Here is a 6,934-nt window from a genome sequence, read left to right on the forward strand (position 1 = left end):
AAAACTATTTTCCCACAGCAAACTATTCTTTTTTTCCTTTAATTTTATTTTTTCTGTGTCTTGGAGGCGGAGGCAGGAGCAGTGGTTGGCTCTCTTATGGATAAAGGATTCCCCCCACCCCAGACTCCTCCAGTTCCCCGAGGAGGCAATGAAGCAGGGTCAACGGAGTCCTCCTTTCAGGTCAAGGCTCTGCGTCACTTGCTTGACAGTAAGAAGGATGAGCAGAGGCCGGTTTAGGGGGTGACGGTTTGTCTTGGAGGACTGGGGAGAAAAGGGTGACGGGACTAACTCCAGGGGCAGGGGTGGGGTTTATATCAGCTGCATTGATTGCCGCCGTGTTAAGTCATTTAGGTACCCTGCTCTTTCTCCACCACAAAGATTTCTAGGGCTGTTTTCCATTTTACAGATAAGAAAACTGAACTGAAGTTCAGACACATATGATCATGTCATATATGTGTATATGTATGTCATACGTCGTGGTCTATATCATCCATACACATATTGCTGTCGTTTAGTTGCTCAGCTGTGTCCGACTCTTTTGTGACCTCATGGACTACAGCCCACCAGGCTCCTCTGTCCATGGGGTTTCCCAGGCAAGACTCCTGGAGTGGGTGGCATTTCCTTCTCCAGGGGATCTTCCCGACCCAGGGATCGAACCCGGGTCTCTGCACTGCAGGCGGATTCTTTACCACTTCGGATGTGTGTTCTGTAATCAAAAGGGAAGAAATAAAAGAAATACTAATGTTACTTCTGGATGACTAGAGACTGGGAGAATAAGGACCCTGATTCTCACTGTATATTCGCCTGTAAATTTTGAGTTTTTGATTGTATAATATGTTGCCTAATTTTTGACTAATACAACTTAAAATATGAAGTCCAGTCAAATGTAGGTTGACGAATTTCTGAACACATCACCCTCAAGCAGATCTTTGTTCAGCGAAGAGTCACCAGGTTGCCACTCTTCCTGATGCAATTATGAGGAATGTACCCATGGGGTCCCTGGAGGAAAGCTATAAAATAAATTAGAAACATATCTGTCTTGCAGAGATTGCCTTTCCCTACGTCCTTTGGTATGCAGAGCTTCCTGGAAGGAAGTTGGGCAAATGTGTGGATTAACAAGACTCCTGGGGAAAGATGTGGAGAGGCAGCCCCTTCCCTGATGCTGTTAGACCTTCTCGGATGGTCTCGGCTGAGACCCACTGTCAGGAAGCGATATTAAGGGCTCCCAAGGGGTTGCCATCTCGATGGGCAGTCTCCACTGGGAAAAGCATCCCTTAGAGATTCATGGGGTGGGGGCAGGGAGGGGGGACAGCGTGTGGCTGCGACAGATACCATCTTAATCTGGCCCCCATGGCCACGCCACACAGTTTACTGTTGTGATTGTGGTTGGTAGCTCAGCTGGAAAAGGATCTGCTTGCAATGAAAGAGATCCCGGTTCTATTCGTGGGTCGGGAAGATCCGCTGGAAAAGGGATAGGCTACCCACTCCAGTATTCTTGGGCTTCCCTGGTGGCTCAGCTGGTAAAAGAATCTGCCTGCAATGTGGGAGACCTGGGCTCGATCCCTGGGTTGGGAAGATGCCCTGGAGAAGGGAATGGCTACCCACTCCAGTATCCTGGCCTGGAGAATTCCATGGATTGTATAGTCCAGTTCAGTTCAGTCGCTCAGTTGTGTCCAACTCTTTGCAACCTCATGGGCTGTAGAATGCCAGGCTTCCCTGTCCATCACCAACTCCTCGAGCTTGCTCAAATTCATGTCCATTGAGTCAGTGATGCCATCCAACCATCTCATTGGGCACCTACTGACCTGGGGAGTTCCTCTTTCAGGGTCCTATCTTTTGTCTTTTCATACTGTCCATGGGGTTCTCAAGGCAAGAACACTGAAGTGGTTTGCCATTCCCTTCTCCAGTGGACCACGTGTTGTCAGAACTTTCCACCATGACCCATGCATCTTGGGTGGCCCCACACGGCATGGCTCATGGTTTCATTGAGTTAGACAAGGCTGTGATCCACGTGATCGATTTGGTTAGTTTTCTGTGAGTGTGGTTTTCATTCTGTCTGCCCTCTGATGGATAAAGATACTGTATAGTCCATGGGGTCGCAAAAAGTCGGACATGACTGAGCAACTTTCACTTTTGTGGCTGTTACAGCGGCTTGCATCACTCTTTTGACTAATACTCAGAGATTTGCCTCCTGCAGAAGATTTAGATTTCTAATTGGTGAAAACTCAGACTAAATAAACATTTTAAATTCACTCCACTTGAGGAGAAGTGAAAGTGGCTCAGTCGTGTACAACTTTTTGTGATCCATGGACTGTAGCCCGACAGGTTCCTTTGTCCATGGAATTCTCCAGGTAAGAATACTGGAGTGGGTAGCCATTTCCTTTTCCTGGGGATCTTCCCAACCCAGGGGTCGAACCCAGGTCTCGTGCATTGCAGGCAGATTCTTTGCCGCCTGACCACCAGGGAAGCCCACTTGGGGAGAAAGAGTCCAAATAATCTCTTGGATCTTTGATTCTATCTTCTACCCTGTCCTTCTGTGTCTTAAACCACCCTGCAGGGGTCGCTCTGTGATTAGAAACGGAATGTCTCTAAGGGTTACTTTAGGTCCGGCTTGGAATATGACTCTACTGAGTTCAGTTCATGTCAACAAGTGTCTCTGAGTGCTTACTCTGCTCAGTCCGTGACTGAACCCCTGTTCACATTACAGGGCCTCTCAATACCCTTCAGGGCTTCCCAGGTGCCTCAGTGGTAAAGAATCCACCTACCCATGCGGGAGAAGCAGGAGACTCGGGTTCCATCCCTCGGTTGAGACGATCTTTCAGAGGAGGGCATGGCAACCCACTCCAGTATTCTTGCCTGGGAAGTCCTGTGGACAGAGGAGCCTGGCAGGTACAGTCCACGGGGTTGCAAAGAGTCAGACGTGACGGAGTGACTGGGCACTTGAGGACTGGTACAGCTTCCTCCACGTCCACCTTTCAAGTCTCGTTGCCAGGACTCCACGTCGCATAGCTTCAGGGAACACACCCAACACCGTGTTGTAGGAGAAGGGTTCCACCTACCGTGTGCCGTGCCCAGGCTTCACTGCTGCAGGAGGCCGTCCGGCTAGTCCTCTGATCGTTTCATAATTTAGTGTCGCTCCTGCTGGACTGCAGGCTCTCGGAGAGCAGGTGTGATGTATCTTTTCCACTATTGTGTTCGCTGCTGTAGTCTCACTGCTGCGTTTAGTAGTACCAGTGAGTAGTCAAGGGCTTCCCCGGTAGCTCAGACGGTAAAGAGTCTGCCTGTCATGCAGGAGAGCCAGGTTCTATCCCTGGGTCGGGAAGATTCCCTGGAGAAGGGAACGGTGACCCACTCCAGTATTCTCGCCTGGAGCATTCCATGGACAGAGGAGCCTGCTGGAGTACAGTCCACGGGGCCGCAGAGAGTCGGGCGTGACTGAGCGACTAACACCTTGACTTTCATAAGTGTTCAGATAACTTTTGTTGAGCCAGTGACTAGGTGGATGTAAAAGGACCTGATCAGAACATACTGGAGGACTTCCAAACCAACATCCCCTCCATCTGGGCGAATGGTGAAGTTTTAGCAAACATCCCTGGCAAAACAGGAAAAGATTGTGAGCTAGAGCATTATGTCAGTTTGAAATGTAGCTTCCTGTAAGTAGCAGAAACTCCAACAAACTGTCACCTAAAGACCTTCAGGTTTGCCTGTCTCATACAACATAAACATGGGTATGTTGTAACAGCAAGAAGATACAGCAATTAGACGTCATTTGGCACCTCGCAACAGACCATCAAAATACGCAAAGCAAAAGCGCATGGAATCGGAGGGAGACACAGTGCTCCACATTAATAGCTGGAGCCTTCAATACCCCACTCGCAGGAATGACCAGAGAGAAGATAAGTTCGGAAACCGAGAACTGAACAACGCAGTAAGCTAACTAGATCTCACGGACATAAACAGAACACTCCAGCCCAACACACACATTCTTCTCAAGTACACATGGGACATTTTCCAAGATAGACCAAAGATGAGGCCACAAACTAGGTCTCAATAGATTTTATTTTATTTTATTTTTTTAGTGTTTATAGAAAATTATTAATTTATTTCCCATATTTTCCAAAATCATTTGTCAGTGGAAAAAAAATGTAATTTTTTTTAACCAAATGCATCTACTTTTGAGAACAAGAGATTCTAAGATAAAGAGACTTATTATTCTGTGTGTCATACCAGAAACAGAACTATATTCTTGCTGTGCTGCCCTCCTCACACTGAGAAATCTTGCATTTTGGTTTTCTTCTTAAAAGAGAGAGAGAGAGAGAGGAAATAATAGGAAAAAACATGTAACTAAATATTATTAAAAATATAAAAGTGGATACAGAAGACCTGTTATAGCATAAGAAATTCATTGTTATGAAAAGTGATGTAACAGGCAAAAGGAGTTTCTAACCAACACTGAAACAATGTTTAAGTCCCCCTCTTTTATGTTTTAGTTCCTTAAGAAAAACCTACAGAGGTCTCCCAAAATTCTTGTCCCTTCTCACAGGACTGTAATAAAGACTATATTTCTCAGCTTTCCTTACTGTTTGTTGAGCCTTGCTATTAAATTCTAATCAAAAGGAAGTCAAATCAAGTTTTTTATGTGTGTTCAACTTCTGGGAAACTTCTTTAAGAATTGGTCTATGCCTTTTATTTCTTCTTTTTTAGCTTCTTCTTTACTCTGCTCACTTGAATGCAGATGGATGAGATGATATGGTAAAGCCAAAGTTGAATATGAATTCAGTGGCAGGACCAACAACATACTTAGGAGAAAAACAAGAATAAACTGGGTTCCAGAAGATACATAAGCCCTGAAATGATTATCTCTAAACTTTTACATGAAATAGAAATAAACTTTTGTCTTTTTAAAGCCACAGTCATTTTGAGTTTTCTTCTACTCACAGCCAAACCCAAGTTTAACTAGTACAAGATTCTGAGCCTAAGCTCTTGCTTTTGCTAATTATAATAAAAGCTAATATTAATTGAATTTTTTTTCCATGCTCTGGTCTACATGATTTGTACATATTTGTTCATTGAAAATTGACAATAAGTGTATGAAGCATGATGACTACATATATTTTACAGATGTGCCAACTGAAACACCGAAACTTTAAATAAATTGACCCAAACCTCAAAAAACTGTTCAGTAGCAAAACCAGGATTTGAATTCAGTTCTGGAGTCAGATCAGGCAATCTGAAGAAATCTCTGTATTCAAATCAAGACTTTTCAGAATATTAGAATAAAAATAATTTTACATTAAAGAAAAAATTGAGGTTTGACTATTGTTAATAAATACCTAAAGAGGTAACATATCATAAGTTTAAGAACATGGGCCCTAGACACAGACTACTGAGACTTTACCCATGTCTGCTTGAGTGAAGTCACTCAGTCGTGTCCTACTCTTTGCGACCCCATGGACTGTAGCCTACTACGCTCCTCCATCCATGGGATTTTCCAGACAAGAGTACTGGAGTGGGTTGCCATTTCCTTCTCCAGAGTCAATAGATTTTAAAAGACAGACATCATACAAAGTTTCTTCTCTGACCAGAACAGGTTGACGTTAGAAATAAATAACAAAAGTTAAACCGGATTCTCTTCATTGTTCTTTAATAGCATTTTATTCACATTGAGATGGGGAGGAGCCACGTCTGATGGTTGGTCCAGTTCATACTGTAAAGGCATTACTCCAGGTTTAAAAAGTTTTTTTTTCTTACAAGACATTACATGGTATTGTAAGATGGAATTAAAACAACTAATTGACACTGACTATGGAACCAATCAATTTATGTTTATTCATGTTTCAATAAATACTCGAAAAGGGAAAAAATTAAAACTGGAAAATTCACAAACCTGTGGAAATGAAACAGCACACTCATACACAACCAACGGATCAAAGAAGAAATCAAAGAGGGAATTAGAAAGCACTTAAAGATAAGTGGAAGCATAAACACCATCTACAAAACTCATGGAACACAGCGAAAGCAGGGCTAAGTGGGTAATTCAAATGCTTGCATTAAAAAGAAGGGCAAAGATCTCAAATAAAAAACCCTAACTGTACAACTTTAGAAGCCAGAAAAAGAAGGATAAACCCAAAACTAGTCTAAAAAGTTAGCTGCTGCTGCTGCTAAGTCACTTCAGTTGTGTCCGACTCTGTGCGACCACATAGACGGCAGCCCACCAGGCTCCCCCGTCCCTGGGATTCTCCAGGCAAGGACACTGGAGTGGGTTGCCATTTCCTTCTCCAGTGCATGAAAGTGAAAAGTGAAAGTGAAGTCACTCAGTCGTGTCTGACCCTTCGAGACCCCATGGACTGCAGCCCACCAGGCTCTTCCATCCATGGGACTTTCTGGGCAAGAGTACTGGAGTAGGGGTGCCACTGCCTTCTCCAAAAGCTAGTCAGACCTAAAACTATTAAACTCCTAGAATAAAGCAAAGGACAAAATCTTCAGAACCTCAGGTCTGACGGCGATTTCCTGAATATGACCTAAACAGCGCAGGCGGCAGCAACAACAGAATGGACAAATTAAGCTTCATGAAATGCCAACATTTTTGTCCTCAAAAGACACCTCAACAGAGTAAACATTTGGCCCACAAAATGAGAGACCATATTTGCAGATTATATATCTGATAAGACTGAATATCCAGAATGCATAGACAACTCAATAATAACAAAGAAATCGATTTGAAAATGGGCAGCAGGACTGAATAGACATGTCTTCAGTGAAGATACACAGGTGGCCAGTAAGCACGTGGACAGTGCTCTGCCTCAGTAATCACTGCTGCTGCTGAGTCGCCTCAGTCGTGTCCGACTCTGTGCGACCCCACAGACAGCAGCCCACAGGCTCCCCCGTCCCTGGGATTCTCCAGGCAAGAACACTGGAGTGGGTTGCCATTTCC

Source organism: Capra hircus, chromosome 19 (genome assembly GCF_001704415.2).
Source record: "Capra hircus breed San Clemente chromosome 19, ASM170441v1, whole genome shotgun sequence".
In the NCBI taxonomy this organism is placed as follows: domain Eukaryota; kingdom Metazoa; phylum Chordata; class Mammalia; order Artiodactyla; family Bovidae; genus Capra; species Capra hircus.